The sequence below is a fragment of the Sminthopsis crassicaudata genome, chromosome 2 (assembly GCF_048593235.1).
Source record: "Sminthopsis crassicaudata isolate SCR6 chromosome 2, ASM4859323v1, whole genome shotgun sequence".
NCBI lineage: Eukaryota > Metazoa > Chordata > Mammalia > Dasyuromorphia > Dasyuridae > Sminthopsis > Sminthopsis crassicaudata.
Genome location: NC_133618.1, coordinates 18,204,737 through 18,228,550, shown reverse-complemented (window position 1 = coordinate 18,228,550; position 23,814 = coordinate 18,204,737). Strand labels below are relative to the sequence as shown.

The following is a 23,814-nucleotide window of genomic DNA, read 5'->3' as shown; positions in this document are numbered from 1 at the left end:
TTGGCTTATTTATCTTAGTTTTATATTTGAAGTAAATATTCCTTTTTAAAAATTAATCTGTTAAATGGTTAAAGGGAACTAGGCTATATAAAGCTTTAAAAAATCACATGAGATCTAAAGAGTCACAAAACTGAAGTGCTGAATAACAAAACTCTTCTACTTTGGATCTATGGAATACTAATTGTCTTATAACTTTCTCTTATACTTTAAATTTATGATATGCAAGGGGCAGCTAGGTGGTGCAGTGGATAGAGCACCAGCCCTGAATTCAGGAGGACCCTAGTTCAAGGCACTTAACACTTCCTAGCTGTGTGACCCTGGGCAAGTCACTTAATCCCAGCCTCAGGGGGGGAAAAATTATGATAAGCATATTGCCTCATTCTATGGCTGCCAGGGATTTAAAGGTAAGATCTGTGTCTTTTTTTTTCCTTTTGTCTCTTCAGTGACCTACCCTAAAATGAGTAATTAAAAGTATTGTCAAATTTCATAGAATTGAATTAAAATGAGTAAGTGATAAACTATTAAATTGCTCACTTACCATGTTGTTCTTTGTGGTAAATTAAAAGGGTACCTTGACACTAAGGTGGCAAACTATGGTTGGAGGGTTTAAGGAAAGAGAAGATTTAGAAAAGGAATAAAGCTAATTTCCATGCTGATCACATCCTCCAGATGAGCTTCAGTTTTCTTAATGCTCCTCCTAAACTGTGTTTCTCCACACCAAAGTAATAGGTTTGCAGGAACTGCAGAAACCATTGAGTCTGTCTTTATGTATACAAGAATCTCCTTCTAGCCAACCCCATGACATATCTCTGCTTGTGAACACATGCAGTATGATGTAAACCACAATGTTCTGGTAAATGTTTAACAACTCACTCTCCAAAAGGAAAAAAAAAAAGAAAATAAACCAGGATAAATTTTAAGTTTAATCTGTAGTAGTAACATTTTTTCTCTCCCTTTCTTAAGTGTAGAAAATAGTAAATCTAAAAAATAACAAGTTAAGTCCTTTTGCCCTTTTCAGAGGTACAAATTCACCCTGAAAATTAACAATTACTATTTAAGAGTAGATATAAATTTGTCTCAGCACAATACTAGACAGCACTACATACACTGAAACCCTTGGCAGCCCATTTCAATTTTATATAAATTCTCTTTGGTCCCTTTATCTTATGTTCCAAATGTATGTCTCATTTCTTCCATTATTTTTAGTTTTTCAATTTTGGGCAAGTTTGTTTTAATTAGTGCAGAAAATCATTAAATAATTTGAGTTATCTGCAACTCAAAATAGTGAGCTCCATTTTTTCGGAAGTTTTCTATCTGAAGTTGAAAGTCTCCTTGTTGTGTTTGATTTTAGGATATGGTTTAAGCAAGAATTCCCCTAATATATTTTCCAACTCTAAAAGTTTTTTTTTTTTTTTTTTTTTTTTGCTTTTCTTTTACACTTGTAATTCTGTTTTAAAAAGATTCTCTCATTCATGGCCCTGGGGAGTCCATGATCTCATCTCTATAGGTATTCCTTTTATTAGTATTGAATATGCTCATCACCCAATAAGGATTTTGTCTATATTCTTTCATCTACCTGTCATAGGTGTTCTTTTCAGTATAGATGGAGACTGATCTCCAGGTATTTCCACCTCATTGAGAATGAATGCAATAGTTCTTTGAACATTGATTATATTTAACTTATATTATATATGTCTGTTCCATGTATTTTATCTTGCTCCTCCTCACCCCAGATTTATACCTATGTAAAATCCCTTATGCTTTTGAAAAGAGGGAAGTATATTCTAATGGTTCATTATGACATAATAGTGACCTCAAGTTCTCAAAGAGTTTGAAGTAGAAGAAATCATTGTAACCCATTAATCTAACACTTTGTATTTAATTATGAGGAATGTAAAATCAGGCTAGAGAGAGGAAGGCCAAGGTCATTTGGAATCAAAGGGGAGATTTCAACCTATGTCCTTTATATTGAAAGGTGGACTTCTTTCTATTGAACCTAGACTATGTCAGTTGACTATATCTTCTAACACATTCTACTATTCTAGCAGAGGACTGAATTTATTTCTGGCATCATAATGAGTCTGAAGATCTAACAAGATGAGTGTAAATAGACTCATTCATGGTGAATTCTGGTATCCTATGGTGACCTATATATAAAAATTCTAGATTCTCTCCATTTACTACAAGTTGACACGGAAATTAGTTATGTTCATTTGGAAACAACTTTGAAAAGGATGATGGCTTTACATTTCTTTGAAGGACTGGACATAACTCCTTAAAATTTTAACTTCTTTTTGATGTGACAGATGTGACAAATAAGGGAAAGCACCAAATAGTGTACTTTAGGAGAAGCAACAGATATTGAGATTTGATCATGTGAAGAATTCACGTGGACCTTTTCTTTGGCAAAAAAAGTAAAAGAAGTTACAGACAAAATTAAGAGATGAAATAGAAACCAGAAATAGGTAATATGAAATAGAGGGGAGAGCACATGGCAAGGAAAAGGATTTAACACTTAATGATAGAAAAGGCAAGTTCCATAGCAAAACTCACAATTAATAAGGAAAAAAAAAAAGAAACACTCCATGAGGTTGGTTAGCTGAATCCTAAAAGGAATTTAGCACCTAAGAGAGTTAATTAGCTATAAAAAAAAAGAAAGACACCATCAGGAATAGTGGGATTTGAGAGGGCACACACTGTATGGCTTTTAAGATAGTGAAGAGAAAGACACCATGAGGTAGAGTATCATAGCAGACTGACCTAAGAGGGTGCAGCAAAGATCACATGGACCATAGACAGATTTATATTGGAAATTTAACCTTAGACACATGACTGGGATTTCTGACTGGACATTGTGGGACTGTCCATGATCTCCACAGAAGGTGGAACCATGAAGTTAAACTACGTTGTACCAGAATATTTTCCCTAGTCAGGAACTATAAGAACACAATTACAAAACACTTTCCACACAACTCAGACCTAATAAATTGGAAAAATATAATGTTCTCATGGGTAAGCTGAGAAAATATAATAAAAATGGCAATACTACCTAAATTAATTTATTATTTAGTGCCATATTAATTAAACTTCCAAGAAGTTATTTTACAGACCTAGAAAAAAAATAAAAACAAAATTTATCTGGAGGAACTTAAGATCAAGAATTTCAAGGGAATTAATGAAAAAAAATCCAAATGAAGGTGATCTAGCTGTGCCAAACCTACAACTATATTATAAAGCAGCAATCTTCAAAACCATTTAATACTGGCTAAGAAAGAGAGTAGTTGACCAATGGAATAGGTTAGGTTCACAGGACAAAATAGTCAATGACTATAGCAATGTTGTGTTTGGCAAACCCAAACACCCCAGCTTTTGGGATTAGAACTCAATAATTGACAAAAACTGCTGAGAAAATTGGAAACTAGTATGGCAGAAACTAGACATTTACCCATACCTAGAACTATATACCAAGATAAGGTCAAAATGGGCCATGATTTAGACATAAAGAGTGTAAGCAAATTAGAAGAACAAAGGATAATTGACCTCTCAGATGTATGGAAAAGGAAGGAATTTGTAATCAAAGAAGAACTGGAACTCATTACTGGATACCAAATAGATCATTTTGATTATCTTAAGCTACAAATTTCTTGTACAAACAAAACTAATGCAGACAAAATTAGAATGGAAGCAATAAACTGGGAAAACATTTTTATATTTAAGAATTCTGATAAAGGCTCATTTCTACAATATATAGAGAACTGACACAAATTTATAAGAATTTAAGCAATTCTCCAATTGATAAATGTTCAAAGGATATAAATAGACACCTTTCAGATGAAAAAATTGAAAATATTTGTAGTTATATGAAAATGTGCTCCAAATCACTGTTGATCAGAGAAATGCAAATTAGGGCAACTCTGAGATACCATTACACATGTCTCAGATTGTCTAAGATGACAGAAAAGATAATGAGGAATGTTGGAGCGAATTGGGGAAAGTGGGACACAAATACATTGTTGGTAGAATTGTGAATGTATCCAGCCATTCTAGAAAGTAATTTGGGATTATGCTTAAAAAGTTATCAAACTTTTGATATGCTTTGATTCAGCAGTGTTTCTACTGGGCTTATATCCCAAAAAGATCTTAAAGGAGGAAAAGGGATCCACATGTGCAAAAACGTTTGTGGCAGCCCTTTTTGTAGTGTCAAGAAACTAGAAACTGAGTGAAGGCCCATCAGTTGGAGAATGGCTAAGTTAAGGTATATGAATGTTAAGAAATATTATGGTTCTATAAGAAACAATCAATAGCATTACTTTAGAGATGTCTGCAGAGACTTACATGAAATGATGCTAAGTGAGATGAGCAGAACCAGGAGATCATTGTACACAGCAACAGCAATATTATACAATGATCAATTCTTATGGAGGTGAATGTTTCCAATGATGAGATGATCGAGGCTAATTCCAATGATCTTGTGATGAAGAAAGTCATCTGCACTCAGAGAGAGGACTGTGGGAATTGAGTGTGGATTACAACATAGCATTTTTATTCTTTATGTTGTGTTTTGATTGAATTTTATTTTATCATTTTTTAAAATTTTGTATCTGATTTTTCTTGTGCAGCAAGAAAAATTTATAAATATATTTACATATATTGGATCTAACATGTATTTTAACATGTATAACATATATTAGATTACTTGCCATCTGGGGAGTGGGTGGGGGGAAGGAGGGGAATATTTGGAACATAAGGACATTCAGGGTTCAATGCTTAAAAATTATCCATGCATGTGCTTTGGAAATAAAAAATATTTAATATAAAAGTAATATTTCCCTGCCTCCCCCAGGAAACAATTTAATCAATGTTCTAGTTTCTCTCTGCTAACTGCATTCAGCCATCCAGAATCTCAACATTTACTTTTTAGCTGAGATTTTGGACTCATAATTCACCAAAAAATAATTTCCTTTACTACAGAAAATCTAGTGTCTGTTTTTCTGTTTTCTTTCCCCAATTAAATTTTGTCCAAAAGAAATCTGAAGACATTTATATCAGTTACATCAGTGCTCCTTCCTGAAGAAGCTCTCATTTAAAATGTCAACAATATACTTGAATAAAGTATAACTTGGTACACTTTGTGACATAAGATGAGAAAGTGAAGGCCAAATGATGGCACTCATTAAACATTACAGAAGTGAACAGAATCATGACCTGCTATAATGTAGGATGAGGAATCAGAGAATTTCATTATAGTCACAGAATCCCATTATGAAAGACTTCAAGAACCACTGACTCTAAGCAGAATCTGGGAAAATGTTTTTTGGCCTGAACCTGTGATAATCATTTCTACAGGGAATTGTAGGCAAGGAACTTCCTTGACAAATGCCAATCAGCATCTTTTCTGAAACTTATTGTCTCAATAATAAAAGCTTAACACAACATAGTGCCCATTGGTACTGGGTTAAATACTTTATACTTCTTATTTGAGTGGATGCTTACAATAGTTCTCAGAAGTAGGTGCTGTTAGTATGCCCATATTACAGATGAGGAAACTCAAAGCAAAGTTAGGTGACTTGCCCAGGCTCTCAGAGAAAGTAAATACATGAGATTTGTCTTTCTGACTTCTAGACTTTCAGACTAGTGGAGTGCTCTATCCACTGTACCTCTTAATTGGGCGAACTGAGAGGTTGTTTGACTTAACCAATGTCATGCAACCAACATGTCAGACTTAGGTTCAGGTCTTCCTTTAATTCTGAAGTCTATTTTTCACTCACTATCATCCATTGCCTTTGAGTATACATAGTAGTAAAATGATGTGTCAAACTCAAAGTGGGGAAGATCTGAGAGACATTTGTGGGGTGGCTTCAAAGTCCTAATGTGCTTAGTTACTAAAATCTAAATTGACATTCAGACTTTGGGGATGCCATATAATTTTTATGTGAATTTTATGAATTATGTGAAAAATTATATGAAAAAATATATTTATATCAAAACATCTGCATATATAAACAGAAGTATGATGTATGTACATATATATATATGTGTGTGTGTGTGTGTGTGTGTGTGTGTGTGTGTGTGTACACTCACTCACTTATAATCTTTTAAAATACTTAGTAATATCTTTTTTTCAATCCAAACAAATAATTAAAAGAGGGAAGAGCACAGGCAAAAAGACATGGCCAAACTTTTCTTAAAATATGATGCAACATGAAACCAAAAAAAAGCATTGATGATGTCAAAGGAGAGGGGGGGAAGTAAGGAGGGGGAGAGAGGGATAGAGGGAAAGAGGGAGAGAGGGAGAGTGTTTCTACCCAAAGAAAGCATAAATTCTAATGGAAAACAACACCTGGAGGGAAGCGATGGCTAGGGAAGAGAGATTTGCTTTTAAAAAAGCAAAAGATGTGACTAGTAAGGCACAAGGCAGTTAATTGACATGTTGTTTAAAGAGTAATGGTTCTACTTCTTTAATTATTGGGTCCACATCAAGATATAGGAGAGGGGCAAAGAAGAAAAGCAGGGAAACAAATGACTAAGGAAATATAATATCTGAGAACATTGAGATACATGGGACTAAGAGGGCTTATTTAATTATAAAGACTACATCTGAGAACAGGAGTTCAAAAATTATTAGCTTAACTTTCCAAGGACTGGGGACATGCCTTCTGAAGGTCTGGAATCCAGAGATCCAAGTCCAAGATGAAGGGTAATGAGAAGTATGGGAATAGTAGCAGGCAAAAATGGCTTGGATCATCCATTGGATGAAATATGATGTCAGCAGAAGAACTGAACAATTTGTATTTTTTAGAGTAATTTAAAAATGAGCTGGGTTAAAACAGCATCATGCAATGCAATTATATTAACCAGATGCATCAGACTAAAAGAGTGACCCATCATCCTATCACTTGTTTATTTCCCTCTATTCTATAGATGTATTAAGTGTGAGGGAGTTTAGAAAGTAAACAGTAATTTTGGGGGCTCAGAAAAATCTTCATGCAGATATTGGTGCCCAAGCTGAATTTGAAAGGATGAAAGGGATTCTTCAAATAGAAGTGGAGATGCTTTTTGGGAGATTCAGGGGGTAGGTGTGTTAAGATTATTACTAGGTGGTAAGTGGGTACTTAACAATTCTCTAGCTCAGAGTTCACACCTTTAGTTCACACCTTTAAAAGGAGTTTATACCTTTAGACTTCTGAAAGGAGTTTATACCTTTAAGGGAGTTTGCACCTTTAAGGGAGTTTACACCTTAAGGGAGTTTACACCTTTAAGGGAGTTAGCTCATTGGCTCCTTAAGGAGTTCCCACCCCACAAGCCCATTCTCTGGGAGGATAAAAGGAGCCAAGATTCAGCAGGGAAGTCAGTCTGGAAGAAATCAGTCTGGAAGAAGAGAGTCTGCATAGAGGCAAGTCACGTCTACCTTTGTGCTGGCTGGAGGCTGGAGCCATTCTGACAAGAACTCACTGGGGAACCAAGGAAAGAGCCAGTAAAGGACTTTAATTCCTGGCTGCATTTTGAGTACTACTGGTACTGGAACTAAAACTAACGTGGGACAACTTGTACTGACTGACTGATTCTGAGCCCTTCAGGGAGTTAGCTTGGACTTCACATTTTGGGGTCCAACATGTGGCCAGAGGAATTGCTGGGAGAGCCCAAGCCAGAACCCAAGCTCAAGGAGAATCTGCATCGGTGCCACGCCCCCACAGAAGCCTTCAGCCCTGGGCCCCACACAGGAGCCCCTGGCAGTCAGGAGAAGGAGGAAGAGGGGGACGGGGTCAAGGGCAATCCAGAGAACAGCACTCTCATGGACCCGGAGCTGGAGGCCATCAAAGCCCGAGCAAGGGAGATGGAGGAAGAGACTGAGAAATTGAAGGAGCTTCAGGATGAGGTGGAGAAACAGATGCACATGAGCCTACCCCCAGGCAATGCTGGTCCAGTCATCGTGTCCATTGAGGAGAAGATGGAGGCTGATGCTCGATCCATCTATGTGGGCAATGTGGACTATGGTGCAACAGCAGAAGAGCTGGAGGCACACTTCCAGGGTTGTGGTTCAGTTAATCGAGTCACTATCCTTTGTGACAAATTCAGTGGCCGTCCTAAGGGGTTTGCATACATAGAATTTTCAGATAAAGATTCTGTGAAGACATCCCTGGACTTGGATGATTCTCTTTTCAGAGGAAGACAGATCAAAGTGGCACCAAAACGGACCAATCGGCCAGGGATCAGCACCACAAATCGAGGTTTTCCACGTGCTCGAAATCGTGGCAGGGCTACTAACTACAGTAGTTCACTGTCTCAATTCTCTGGCTTCAACAGCAGACCTCCGAGCAGAGGCTACAGGGGCCGGGCTAGAGCACGGACATGGTTTTCTCCTTACTAAAAAAAAAAAAAAAAAAAAAAAAAAAAAAAATACAAAATACAAAATACAAAAAAAAAAAAAAAAATTAAAAAAATACAAAATACTGGGGCAGCTAGGTGGTGCAGTGGACAGAGCACCAGCCCTGAATTCAGGAGGACCCGAATTCAAATCTGGTCTCAGACACTTAATACTTCCTAGCTTTGTGACCTTGGACAAGTCACTTAGCCCCAGCCTCCCCAAAAAAAAAAAAAAAAGAATTACAAAAAAAAAATTCAAAAAAATGCAAAATACAAAAAAAAAAAAAAAAATTAAAAATGCAAAATACTGGGGCAGCTAGGTGGTGCAGTGGATAGAGCACCAGCCCTGAATTCAGGAGGACCTGAGTTCAAATCTGGTCTCAGACACTTAATACTTCCTAGCTGTGTGACCTTGGACAAGTCACTTAACCCCAGCCTCCAAAAAAAAAAAATACAAAATACAAAAAAATTACAAAAAATTAAAAATACAAAATACTGGGGCAGCTAGGTGGTGCAGTGGATAGAGCACTAGCCCTGAATTCAGGAGGACCCTAATTCAAATCTGGTCTCAGACACTTAATACTTCCTAGCTGTGTGACCTTGGACAAGTCACTTAACCCCAGCCTCAAAAAAAAAATAAAAAATACAAAAAAATTACAAAAAAAAATTCAAAAAAAATGCAAAATATAAAAAAAAAAAATTTAAAAATACAAAATACTGGGGCAGCTAGGTGGTGCAGTGGATAGAGTAGTAGCCCTGAATTCAGGAGGACCTGAGTTCAAATCTGGTCTCAGACACTTAATACTTCCTAGCTGTGTGACCCTGGACAAGTCACTTAACCCCAGCCTCCAAAAAAAAAAAATACAAAATACAAAAAAATTACAAAAAATTCAAAATACAAAAAAAAAAAAAAAAAAATTAAAAAAAAATACAAACACACACACACACACACACAAACAAATACAAAAGTGTGTATTAGGAGGAGAGAAGAAAAAAAAGGAAAGAAGGAACTCCAAGAACTCAATCAAAAGATAGGTGGGGAATGATGGCTGCTCAAGTTACACCCAAGGAACCTTTAGAAGGTTAGAAGTCTGATGTGATCTATCAGCCAAAAAGCAATCACATAAAAGAAAAGATTACACTTGGGGAGAATACAGGCCTTTTTAAACCAACAGGTCAGTGTCCAGTGCAAACAGCTCCAATGTAATTGCCAGATGATGAGAAGAGATTTAGAAAATGGTTAATAGAAGGAAATGAGATAGGTTAACTGCCTGGGAGAGAGGGTTTGCTTGTATTTTTACAGACAGAGAAAAAAACAGATGGGGGCAACAAGCACCTGGAGAGAGACAGGAAAAGGAGAAAAACCTCAAAAAAAAGGAGAAGATCTAGGAAACATCTGACACTGAAAGAGCATGGATGATAAGGAGACTGTTAAAGAACTTTAAAACCAGCAGGAATCATTTGATTGCCTAACACAGGAAGAGACTCTTGTAGGACTTTAAAACTTACAGGAATTATTGGATTCCTGGAACATGAACTAATGGACAATGGATTCCTTTTGGCCCATTTCTAGGACTTATGGACATGTATAAATTCTCAATTTATGATTGTATGAGCATGTTATTTGTTACATCACTTCTAGCATGTATTATGTTGTTACATCACTTCTAGCATGTATTATGTTACTATGTGTTTATGTAATTTATGTGTTTATGTAATTTATGTAATTATGTGTAATATCTCCCATATTGATGGATTTATGCATACCTGTTTCAAAGTCATGACCATCCTATGTTCTAAATCAAAATAAATGCTCAATATCCTCTATTCTATTCAAAGATCCGTTTTATCTATGGGATGATTATACTCAGTATTTTTTTTAAATATAAGGCATTTTTGGTTCTGTAATCTTATATCATTTTACATTCTAAGTTTCTCTTCATTACTGTGGAACTCTTCTAATATGGTCATCAAGTAATCTTGCTAAAAATTAGTCTTGTTATGAATTACAATATTTTCCTCCCATAAGAAATGGTTTCTACAGGGGTGAGTGAGATCTCACATTCATGAAATTTCATATCTTTAAAATAAAATGAGAATCTATGAATAATAGGAACCGTGGATCAGCTAGTAAATAGAGGGCTGGGCCTAGAGTCAGAAAAATCTGCCTAAATCTATCCTCAGACACTCACTAGCTATGACATTTGCAAATTCATTTAGCCATTTTGACTTTAGTTTCTTCATCTGTAAAATGAAATAGAGAAAGGAATAGTCAACCACTCTAGTATCTTTAACAAGATGACTGAACAGCAATAAAAACCAAAAGTACATAGTTTGGATGCAGTTCTTCATTATGTCATGTAGGTCTTTCCATGTTATTCTAAAATCAATGAGCTTACCATTTCTTACAGCACAATAGTAGTCCTTCATAATCAGATTGATAATTTATTCAGCCTTTCTCCAATGAGCATCTTTGAAAGTTCCAGTTCTTTGCCACCCCAAAGAGATGCTATAAAGATTTTAGAATACACAAGTTATTTTCCTTTCTCGCTAATGATCTTTGGAAATATATTTTAAAAGACCTAGCAGCTTCTATACCAAAAGACAATATGATTTAGACTTTTATATTTCAAAGAGCCAAAGAGCTTGGGTTGTGTCCAAGAATAGCTAACTCGGAAAGTTACATATGATTCTGAATGGAAAAAAAGGACACTTGATAAACTGAAAGATTTTCAGGTATTTATAACAAAAAGACTAGAACTCAGTGGAAAATTTGATCTAAAATATCCTGAAGATGTATAAAGAAAACATTAAATAACAATTATTAGTCACTCATTCAGGGCAAATTATTTGTGATAAATGAAAATATTATCAGTATTCTTAAAACTGTCAATGTTATTGAGAGAAAGATTGGGGCTAAGGTGTATAGGAAGGGATGATTCCAAAAAACAAAGTTTTGTAGGAAAAGAGAAAAACGAATGCATATCAAAAAATTGGGTCATGGAAAAGGAAAAAAAAAACTACTATTGAGAAAACAGATGAAGGTGGAAGGCTGGTGATGCTGGTATCTTACTCTCATCTGGGTTGAAGAGCAAATGCATACATCTAGAGAGATAGAAAAATCTTATGCTTTAGTGTTTAACTTAGGACTTGAGAACTTATTAAAACATGTATAAACATTAAAATTGTATAAATATTAACTTTTGATAATTTCTCTAATATAATTGTTTTCCTTTGTAATTTTATGTATTTAAACCATTTACAATATTTTATTTTTAAATTAAAATATATGTCAATATTGTCTTTCTTCCCAAGTTACTTTTACCTTCTGAATCCAATTCTTACTGTGTAACAAGAAATTGGGTTTTGCACACATATATTGTATCTAGGATATACTATAACACATTTAACATGTATGGGATTGCCTGTCATCTAGGGGAGGGGGTAGAGGGAAGGAAGGGAAAATTCAGAATAGAAGTGAGTGCAAAGGATGATAAAAAAAAAATTACTCATGCAATAAGTACTGTCAAAAAATTATAATTATAAATTTAATAAAACAAATTTTAAAAAATAATAAAACATATATATGTATATATATAATTTTTTATTTTAAAAAAATATATATACATCTATCAAGAAAACACAACAATGAGGTTCAAGAGGCCGTGCAAGAGGTGACATCTGAATTTCATTTTGTAGGGAAGTGGGAATTCCAAGAATGGGACAAAGCTCATTTTATGAATGTGAATGGACCATGTAAAGGAAAAGAGCCCTGAAAGGGGATGTTTGATATATTTGGAGCAGCAAGTAGGTCAGATTGATTGAAAGATAGAGTGCATGGGGCGGGGAGGAGACAGAATAAACTTGGAAGAATAAATGAATGACTTTAAATGGCAAATAGTTGGATTTATATTTTATAGCATAATAGGAAGCTACCAAAATTTCTTGAGTAGGGGAGTGATGTGCTCATATCAGTGTCTTAGGAATTTTAGCTAATATGGAGAATAAATGGGAAAGGTAAGAAAATGGAATAAAGGAGAGCAATAGGAGACAAGCAATTATGAAATATTAGGATGATATCCATTGGAGTACAGCTAAAGATAAAAATATAAGAGCTCTTGTAAAGTCAAAATCAATAAGACTAAAAATGGGGGTTAGGTAAAGTAAAACAATCAAAGATGACGTCTAAGACTCAATAGAAATGGCAAAATTGGGGAAAGGGAAAAGCAAAAAGGCATGGCGAAACTTTTCTTAAAATGTGATGCAACATGAAACCAAAAAAAGCATTGATAATGTCAAAGGAGAAAGAGAGAGGTGGGGGGGGGAGAGTAAGGAGGGAGAGAGAGATTGAAAGAGGGAGAGAGGGAGAGTGTTTCTACCCAAAGAAAGCATGAATTCTAATGGAAAGCAACACCTGGAGGGAAGCGATGGCTAGGGAAGAGAGATTTACTTTTAAAAAAGCAAAAGATGTGATGGGTAAGCCACAAGGCAGTTAATTGACATATTCATTCAAGAGTAATGTTGCTACTTCTTTAATTATTGGGTCCACATCAAGATATAGGAGAGGGGCAGAGAAGAAAAGCAGGGAAACAAATGACTAAGGAAATATAATATCTGAGAACATTGAGATACATGGGACTAAGAGGGCTTATTTAATTATAAAGACTACATCTGAGAACAGGAGTTCAAAAATTATTGCATTAACTTTCCAAGGACTGGGGACATGCCTTCTGAAGGTCTGGAATCCAGAGATCCAAGTCCAAGATGAAGGGTAATGAGAAGTATGGGAATAGTAGCAGGCAAAAATGGCTTGGATCATCCATTGGATGAAATATGATGTCAGCAGAAGAACTGAACAATTTGTATTTTTTAGAGTAATTTAAAAATGAGCTGGGTTAAAACAGCATCATGCAATGCAATTATATTAACCAGATGCATCAGACTAAAAGAGTGACCCATCATCCTATCACTTGTTTATTTCCCTCTATTCTATAGATGTATTAAGTGTGAGGGAGTTTAGAAAGTAAACAGTAATTTTGGGGGCTCAGAAAAATCTTCATGGAGATATTGGTGCCCAAGCTGAATTTGAAAGGATGAAAGGGATTCTTCAAATAGAAGTGAAGATGCTTTTTGGGAGATTCAGGGGGTAGGTGTGTTAAGATTATTACTAGGTGGTAAGTGGGTACTTAACAATTCTCTAGCTCAGAGTTCACACCTTTAAAAGGAGTTTACACTTTTAGACTTCTGAAAGGAGTTTACACCTTTAAGGGAGTTTACACCTTAAGGGAGTTAGCTCAATGGCTCCTTAAGGAGTTCCCACCCCATAAGCCCATTCTATGGGAGGATAAAAGGAGCCAAGATTCAGCAGGGAAGTCAGTCTGGAAGAAATCAGTCTGGAAGAAGAGAGTTTGCATAGAGGCAAGTCACGTCTACCTTTGTGCTGGCTGGAGGCTGGAGCCATTCTGACAAGAACTCACTGGGGAACCAAGGAAAGAGCCAGTAAAGGACTTTAATTCCTGGCTGCATTTTGAGTACTACTGGTACTGGAACTAAAACTAATTTGGGACAACTTTTGCTTGTACTGACTGGCTGATTCTGAGCCCTTCAGGGAGTTAGCTTGGACTTCACATTTTGGGGTCCAACATGTGGCCAGAGGAATTGCTGCAAGAGCCCAAGCCAGAACCCAAGCCCAAGGAGAATCTGCATCGGTTCCACGCCCCCCCAGAAGCCTTCAGCCCTGGGCCCCTCACAGGAGCCCCTGGCAGTCAGGAGAAGGAGGAAGAGGGGGGCAGGGTCAAGGGCAATCCAGAGAACAGCACTCTCATGGACCCAGAGCTGGAGGCCATCAAAGCCCGAGCAAGGGAGATGGAGGAAGAGACTGAGAAATTGAAGGAGCTTCAGGATGAGGTGGAGAAACAGATGCACATGAGATTACCCCCAGGCAATGCTGGTCCAGTGATCATGTCCATTGAGGAGAAGATGGAGGCTGATGCTAGATCCATCTATGTGGGCAATGTGGACTATGGTGCAACAGCAGAAGAGCTGGAGGCACATTTCCATGATTGTGGTTCTGTTAATCGAGTCACTATCCTTTGTGACAAATTCAGTGGCCGTCCTAAGGGGTTTGCATACATAGAATTTTCAGATAAAGATTCTGTGAAGACATCACTGGACTTGGATGATTCTCTTTTCAGAGGAAGACAGCTCAAAGTGGCACCAAAACGGACCAATCGGCCAGGGATCAGCACCACAAATCGAGGTTTTCCACGTGCTCGAAATCGTGGCAGGGCTACTAACTACAGTAGTTCACGGTCTCAATTCTCTGGCTTCAACAGCAGACCTCCGAGCAGAGTCTACAGGGGCCGGGCTAGAGCACGGACATCCTATTCCCCTTACTAAAAAAAAAAAAAATTAAAAATACAAAATACTGGGGCAGCTAGGTGGTGCAGTGGATAGAGCACCAGCCCTGAATTCAGGAGGACCCGAATTCAAATCTGGTCTCAGACACTTAATACTTCCTAGCTGTGTGACCCTGGACAAGTCACTTAACCCCAGCCTCCAAAAAAAAAAATATATATATATAAAATAAAAAAAAATTACAAAAAATTCAAAATACAAAAAAAAAAAAATTAAAAAATACAAACACACACACACACACACACAAACACACACACACACAAACAAATACAAAAGTGTGTATTAGGAGGAGAGAAGAAAAAAAAAGGAAAGAAGGAACTCCAAGAACTCAATCAAAAGATAGGTGGGGCATGATGGCAGCTCAGGTTACACCCAAGGAACCTCTACAAGGTTAGAAGTCTGATGTGATCTATCAGCCAAAAAGCAATCACATAAAAGAAAAGATTACACTTGGGGAGAATACAGGCCTTTTTAAACCAACAGGTCAGTGTCCAGTGCAAACAGCTCCAATGTAATTGCCAGATGATGAGAAGAGATTTAGAAAATGGTAAATAGAAGGAAATGAGATAGGTTAACTGCCTGGGAGAGAGGGTTTGCTTGTATTTTTACAGACAGAGAAAAAAACAGATTGGGGCAACAAGCACCTGGAGAGAGACAGGAAAAGGAGAAAAACCTCAAAAAAAAGGAGAAGATCTAGGAAACATCTGACACTGAAAGAGCATGGATGATAAGGAGACTGTTAAAGAACTTTAAAACCAGCAGGAATCATTTGATTGCCTAACACAGGAATAGACTCTTGTAGGACTTTAAAACTTACAGGAATTATTGGATTCCTGGAACATGAACTAATGGACAATGGATTCCTTTTGGCCCATTTCTAGGACTTATGGACATGTATAAATTCTCAATTTATGATTATATGAGCATGTTATTTGTTACATCACTTCTAGCATGTATTATGTTACTATGTGTTTATGTAATTTATGTGTTTATGTAATTTATGTAATTATGTGTAATATCTCCCATATTGATGGATTTATGCATACCTGTTTCAAAGTCATGACCATCCTATGTTCTAAATTAAAATAAATGCTCAATATCCTCTATTCTATTCAAAGTTCCGTTTTATCTATGGGATGATTATACTCAGTATTTTTTTTTAAGATAAGGCATTTTTGGTTCTGTAATTTTATATCATTTTACATTCTAAGTTTCTCTTCATTACTGTGGAACTCTTCTAATATGGTCATCAAGTAATCTTGCTAAAAATTAGTCTTGTTATGAATTACAATATTTTCCTCCCATAAGAAATGGTCTCTACAGGGGTGAGTGAGATCTCACATTCATGAAATTTCATATCTTTAAAATAAAATGAGAATCTATGAACAATAGGAACCGTGGATCAGCTAGTAAATAGAGGGCTGGGCCTAGAGTCAGAAAAATCTGCCTAAATCTATCCTCAGACACTCACTAGCTATGACATTTGCAAATTCGTTTAGCCATTTTGACTTTAGTTTCTTCATCTGTAAAATGAAATACAGAAGGGAATAGTCAACCACTCTAGTATCTTTAACAAGATGACTGAACAACAATAAAAACCAAAAGTACATAGTTTGGATGGAGGTCTTCATTATGTCATGTAGGTCTTTCCATGTTATTCTAAAATCAATGAGCTTACCATTTCTTACAGCACCATAGTAGTCCTTCATAATCAGATCGAAAATTTATTCAGCCTTTCTCCAATGAGCATCTTTGAAAGTTCCAGTTCTTTGCCACCCCAAAGAGATGTTATAAAGATTTTAGAATACACAAGTTATTTTCCTTTCTCGCTAATAATATTTGGAAATATATTTTAAAAGACCTAGCAGCTTCTATACCAAAAGACAATATGATTTAGACTTTTATATTTCAAAGAGCAAAAGAGCTTGGGTTGTGTCCAAGAATAGCTAACTCAGAAAGTTACATATGATTCTGAATGGAAAAAAAGGACACTTGATAAACTGAAAGATTTTCAGGTATTTATAATAAAAAGACCAGAACTCAATTTGATCTAAAATATCCTGGAGATGTATAAAGAAAACATTAAATAATAATTATTAGTCACTCATTCAGGGCAAATTATTTGTGATAAATGAAAATATTATCAGTATCCTTAAAACTGTCAATGTTATTGAAAGAAAGATTGGGGCTAAGGTGTATAGGAAGGGATGATTCCAAAAAACAAAGTTTTGTAGGAAAAGAGAAAAACGAATGCATATCAAAAAATTGGGTCATGGAAAAGGAAAAAAAAAAAACTAATATAGAGAAAACAGATGAAGGTGGAAGGCTGGTGATGCTGGTATCTTACTCTCATCTGGGTTGAAGAGCAAATGCATACATCTAGAAAGATAGAAAAATCTTATGCTTTAGTGTTTAACTTAGGACTTGAGAACTTATTAAAACATGTATAAACATTAAAATTGTATAAATATTAACTTTTGATAATTTCTCTAATATAATTGTTTTCCTTTGTAATTGTATGTATTTAAACCATTTAAAATATTTTATTTTTAAATAAAATATATGTCAATATTGTCTTTCTTCCCAAGTTACTTTTACCTTCTGAATCCAATTCTTACTGTGTAATAAGAAATTGGGTTTTGCACACATATATTGTATCTAGGATATACTATAACACATTTAACATGTATGGGATTGTCTGTCATCTAGGGGAGGGGGTAGAGGGAAGGAGGGGGAAATTCAGAACAGAAGTGAGTACAAGGGATGATATTGTAAAAAAAAAATTACCCATGCAATAGGTACTGTCAAAAATTATAATTACAAATTTAATAAAACAAATTTTAAAAAGTAAAAAAAAATATATATGTATATATACATATTTTTTATTTAAAAAAAATATATATATACATATATCAAGAAAACACAACAATGAGGTTCAAGAGGCCGTGCAAGAGGTGACATCTGAATTTCATTTTGTAGGGAAGTGGGAATTCCAAGAATGGGACAAAGTTCATTTTATGAATGTGAATGGACCATGTAAAGGAAAAGAGCCCTGAAAGGGGATGTTTGATATATTTGGAGCAGCAAGTAGGTCAGATTGATTGAAAGATAGAGTGCATGGGGGGGGGAAGGAGACAGAATAAATTTGGAAGAATAAATGAATGACTTTAAATGGCAAATAGTTGGATTTATATTTTATAGCATACTAGGAAGCTACCAAAATTTCTTGAGTAGGGGAGTGATGTGCTCATATCAGTGTCTTAGGAATTTTAGCTCATATGGAGAATAAATGGGAAAGGTAAGAAAATGGAATAAAGGAGAGCAATAGGAGACAAGCAATTATGAAATATTAGGATGATATCCATTGGAGTACAGATAAAGATAAAAATATAAGAGATCTTGTAAAGTCAAAATCAATAAGACTCAAAATGGGGGTTAGGTAAAGTAAAACAATCAAAGATGACGTCTAAGACTCAATAGAAATGGCAAAATTGGGGAAAGAGAGAAGCAAAAAGGCATGGCCAAACTTTTCTTAAAATGTGATGCAACATGAAACCAAAAAAAGCATTGATGATGTCAAAGGAGAGAGAGAGAGGTGTGGGGGGGAAGTAAGGAGGGAGAGAGAGAGAAAAAGAGGGAGAGAGGGAGAGAGGGAGAGTGTTTCTACCCAAAGAAAGCATGAATTCTAATGGAAAGCAACACCTGGAGGGAAGCGATGGCTAGGGAAGAGAGATTTACTTTTAAAAAAGCAAAAGATGTGATGGGTAAGCCACAAGGCAGTTACTTGACATATTCATTCAAGAGTAATGTTGCTACTTCTTTAATTATTGGGTCCACATCAAGATATAGGAGAGGGGCAGAGAAGAAAAGCAGGGAAACAAATGACTAAGGAAATCTAGTATCTGAGAACATTGAGATACATGGGACTAAGAGGGCTTATTTAATTATAAAGACTACATCTGAGAACAGGAGTTCAAAAATTATTGCATTAACTTTCCAAGGACTGGGGACATGCCTTCTGAAGGTCTGGAATCCAGAGATCCAAGTCCAAGATGAAGGGTAATGAGAAGTATGGGAATAGTAGCAGGCAAAAATGGCTTGGATCATCCATTGGATGAAATATGATGTCAGCAGAAGAACTGAACAATTTGTATTTTTTAGAGTAATTTAAAAATGAGCTGGGTTAAAACAGCATCATGCAATGCAATTATATTAACCAGATGTATCAGACTAAAAGAGTTACCCATCATCCTATCACTTGTTTATTTCCCTGTATTCTATAGATGTATTAAGTGTGAGGGAGTTTAGAAAGTAAACAGTAATTTTGGGGGCTCAGAAAAATCTTCATGGAGATATTGGTGCCCAAGCTGAATTTGAAAGGATGAAAGGGATTCTTCAAATCCAAGTGAAGATGCTTTTTGGGAGATTCAGGGGGTAGGTGTGTTAAGATTATTACTAGGTGGTAAGTGGGTACTTAACAATTCTCTAGCTCAGAGTTCACACCTTTAAAAGGAGTTTACACTTTTAGACTTCTGAAAGGAGTTTACACCTTTAAGGGAGTTTACACCTTAAGGGAGTTAGCTCAATGGCTCCTTAAGGAGTTCCCACCCCACAAGCCCATTCTCTGGGAGGATAAAAGGAGCCAAGATTAAGCAGGGAAGTCAGTCTGGAAGAAATCTGTCTGGAAGAAGAGAGTCTGGGTAGAGTCAAGTCACGTCTACCTTTGTGCTGGCTGGAGGCTGGAGCCATTCTGACAAGAACTCACTGGGGAACCAAGGAAAGAGCCAGTAAAGGACTAATTCCTGGCTGCATTTTGAGTACTACTGGTACTGGAACTAAAACTAACGTGGGACAACTTTTGCTTGTACTGACTGGCTGAATCTGAGCCCTTCAGGGAGTTAGCTTGGACTTCACATTTTGGGGTCCAACATGTGGCCAGAGGAATTGCTGCAAGAGCCCAAGCCAGAACCCAAGCCCAAGGAGAATCTGCATCGGTTCCACGCCCCCCCAGAAGGCTTCAGCCCTGGGCCCCTCACAGAAGCCCCTGGCAGTCAGGAGAAGGAGGAAGAGGGGGGCAGGGTCAAGGGCAATCCAGAGAACAGCACTCTCATGGACCCAGAGCTGGAGGCCATCAAAGCCCGAGCAAGGGAGATGGAAGAAGAGACTGAGAAATTGAAGGAGCTTCAGGATGAGGTGGAGAAACAGATGCACATGAGATTACCCCCAGGCAATGCTGGTCCAGTGATCATGTCCATTGAGGAGAAGATGGAGGCTGATGCTCGATCCATCTATGTGGGCAATGTGGACTATGGTGCAACAGCAGAAGAGCTGGAGGCACATTTCCATGATTGTGGTTCTGTTAATCGAGTCACTATCCTTTGTGACAAATTCAGTGGCCGTCCTAAGGGGTTTGCATACATAGAATTTTCAGATAAAGATTCTGTGAAGACATCACTGGACTTGGATGATTCTCTTTTCAGAGGAAGACAGATCAAAGTGGCACCAAAACGGACCAATCGGCCAGGGATCAGCACCACAAATCGAGGTTTTCCACGTGCTCGAAATCGTGGCAGGGCTACTAACTACAGTAGTTCACGGTCTCAATTCTCTGGCTTCAACAGCAGACCTCCGAGCAGAGTCTACAGGGGCCGGGCTAGAGCACGGACATGGTATTCTCCTTACTAAAAAAAAAAAAAAAAAAAAAAAAAAAAAAAAAATGCAAAATACTGGGGCAGCTAGGTGGTGCAGTGGATAGAGCACCAGCCCTGAATTCAGGAGGACCTGAGTTCAAATCTGGTCTCAGACACTTAATACTTCCTAGCTGTGTGACCCTGGACAAGTCACTTAACCCCAGACTCCAAAAAAAAAAATACAAAATACAAAAAAATTACAAAAAATTAAAAATACAAAATACTGGGGCAGCTAGGTGGTGCAGTGGATAGAGCACCAGCCCTGGATTCAGGAGGACCCGAATTCAAATCTGGTCTCAGACACTTAATACTTCCTAGCTGTGTGACCTTGGACAAGTCACTTAACCCCAGCCTTAAAAAAAAAAAAATAAAAAATACAAAAAAATTACAAAAAAAAAATTCAAAAAAAATGCAAAATACAAAAAAAAAATTAAAAATACAAAATACTGGGGCAGCTAGTTGGTGCAGTGGATAGAGCACCAGCCCTGAATTCAGGAGGACCTGAGTTCAAATCTGGTCTCAGACACTTAATACTTCCTAGCTGTGTGACCCTGGACAAGTCACTTAACCCCAGCCTCCAAAAAAAAAAAATACAAAATACAAAATACAAATTACAAAAAATTCAAAATACAAAAAAAAAAAAAAATTTAAAAAATACAAACACACACACACACACACACCCACACACACACACACACACACACACACACACACACACACACACACAAACAAATACAAAAGTGTGTATTAGGAGGAGAGAAGAAAAAAAAGGAAAGAAGGAACTCCAAGAACTCAATCAAAAGATAGGTAGGGCATGATGGCAGCTCAAGTTACACCCAAGGAACCTTTAGAAGGTTAGAAGTCTGATGTGATCTATCAGCCAAAAAGCAATCACATAAAAGAAAAGATTACACTTGGGGAGAATACAGGCCTTTTTAAACCAACAGGTCAGTGTCCAGTGCAAACAGCTCCAATGTAATTGCCAGATGATGAGAAGAGATTTAGAAAATGGTTAATAGAAGGAAATGAGATAGGTTAACTGCCTGGGAGAGAGGGTTTGCTTGTATTTTTACAGACAGAGAAAAAAACAGATGGGGGCAACAAGCACCTGGAGAGAGACAGGAAAAGGAGAAAAACCTCAAAAAAAAGGAGAAGATCTAGGAAACATCTGACACTGAAAGAGCATGGATGATAAGGAGACTGTTAAAGAACTTTAAAACCAGCAGGAATCATTTGATTGCCTAACACAGGAAGAGACTCTTGTAGGACTTTAAAACTTACAGGAATTATTGGATTCCTGGAACATGAACTAATGGACAATGGATTCCTTTTGGCCCATTTCTAGGACTTATGGACATGTATAAATTCTCAATTTATGATTATTTGATCATGTTATTTGTTACATTACTTCTAGCATGTATTATGTTACTATGTGTTTATGTAATTTATGTGTTTATGTAATTTATGTAATTATGTGTAATATCTCCCATATTGATGGATTTATGCATACCTGTTTCAAAGTCATGACCATCCTATGTTCTAAATTAAAATAAATGCTCAATATCCTCTATTCTATTCAAAGTTCCATTTTATCTATGGGATGATTATACTCAGTATTTTTTTTAAGATAAGGCATTTTTGGTTCTGTAATTTTATATCATTTTACATTCTAAGTTTCTCTTCATTATTGTGGAACTCTTCTAATATGGTCATCAAGTAATCTTGCTAAAAATTAGTCTTGTTATGAATTACAATATTTTCCTCCCATAAGAAATGGTCTCTACAGGGGTGAGTGAGATCTCACATTCATGAAATTTCATATGTTTAAAATAAAATGAGAATCTATGAACAATAGGAACCGTGGATCAGCTAGTAAATAGAGGGCTGGGTCTAGAGTCAGAAAAATCTGCCTAAATCTATCCTCAGACACTCACTAGCTATGACATTTGCAAATTTGTTTAGCCATTTTGACTTTAGTTTCTTCATCTGTAAAATGAAATAGAGAAAGGAATAGTCAACCACTCTAGTATTTTTAACAAGATGACTGAACAACAATAAAAACCAAAAGTACATAGTTTGGATGGAGTTCTTCATTATGTCATGTAGGTCTTTCCATGTTATTCTAAAATCAATGAGCTTACCATTTCTTACAGCACAATAGCAGTCCTTCATAATCAGATCGATAATTTATTCAGCCTTTCTCCAATGAGCATCTTTGAAAGTTCCAGTTCTTTGCCACCCCAAAGAGATGTTATAAAGATTTTAGAATACACAAGTTATTTTCCTTTCTCGCTAATAATCTTTGGAAATATATTTTAAAAGACCTAGCAGCTTCTATACCAAAAGACAATATGATTTAGACTTTTATATTTCAAAGAGCAAAAGAGCTTGGGTTGTGTCCAAGAATAGCTAACTCAGAAAGTTACATATGATTCTGAATGGAAAAAAAAGGACACTTGATAAACTGAAAGATTTTCAGGTATTTATAATAAAAAGACCAGAACTCAATTTGATCTAAAATATCCTGGAGATGTATAAAGAAAACATTAAATAATAATTATTAGTCACTCATTCAGGGCAAATTATTTGTGATAAATGAAAATATTATCAGTATCCTTAAAACTGTCAATGTTATTGAAAGAAAGATTGGGGCTAAGGTGTATAGGAAGGGATGATTCCAAAAAACAAAGTTTTGTAGGAAAAGAGAAAAACGAATGCCTATCAAAAAATTGGGTCATGGAAAAGGAAAAAAAAAAACTAATATAGAGAAAACAGATGAAGGTGGAAGGCTGGTGATGCTGGTATCTTACTCTCATCTGGGTTGAAGAGCAAATGCATACATCTAGAGAGATAGAAAAATCTTATGCTTTAGTGTTTAACTTAGGACTTGAGAACTTATTAAAACATGTATAAACATTAAAATTGTATAAATATTAACTTTTGATAATTTCTCTAATATAATTGTTTTCCTTTGTAATTGTATGTATTTAAACCATTTAAAATATTTTATTTTTAAATAAAATATATGTCAATATTGTCTTTCTTCCCAAGTTACTTTTACCTTCTGAATCCAATTCTTACTGTGTAATAAGAAATTGGGTTTTGCACACATATATTGTATCTAGGATATACTATAACACATTTAACATGTATGGGATTGTCTGTCATCTAGGGGAGGGGGTAGAGGGAAGGAGGGGAAAATTCAGAACAGAAGTGAGTGCAAGGGATGATATTGTAAAAAAAAATTACTCATGCAATAAGTACTGTCAAAAATTATAATTACAAATTTAATAAAACAAATTTAAAAAAGTAAAAAAATATATATGTATATATATATATTTTT

General features: G+C 36.1%; 3 pseudogenes; all 3 read left to right on the top strand.

The window, feature by feature from the left end:
* Window positions 1-7,834: 7,834 nt before the first annotated feature.
* LOC141553111 (polyadenylate-binding protein 2 pseudogene) lies at window positions 7,835-8,368 on the top strand (annotated as a pseudogene).
* A 5,861-nt stretch (window positions 8,369-14,229) lies between these two features.
* LOC141553109 (polyadenylate-binding protein 2 pseudogene) lies at window positions 14,230-14,763 on the top strand (annotated as a pseudogene).
* Window positions 14,764-19,890: 5,127 nt separating this feature from the next.
* On the top strand, window positions 19,891-20,466 carry LOC141553108 (polyadenylate-binding protein 2 pseudogene; annotated as a pseudogene).
* Window positions 20,467-23,814: the final 3,348 nt, after the last annotated feature.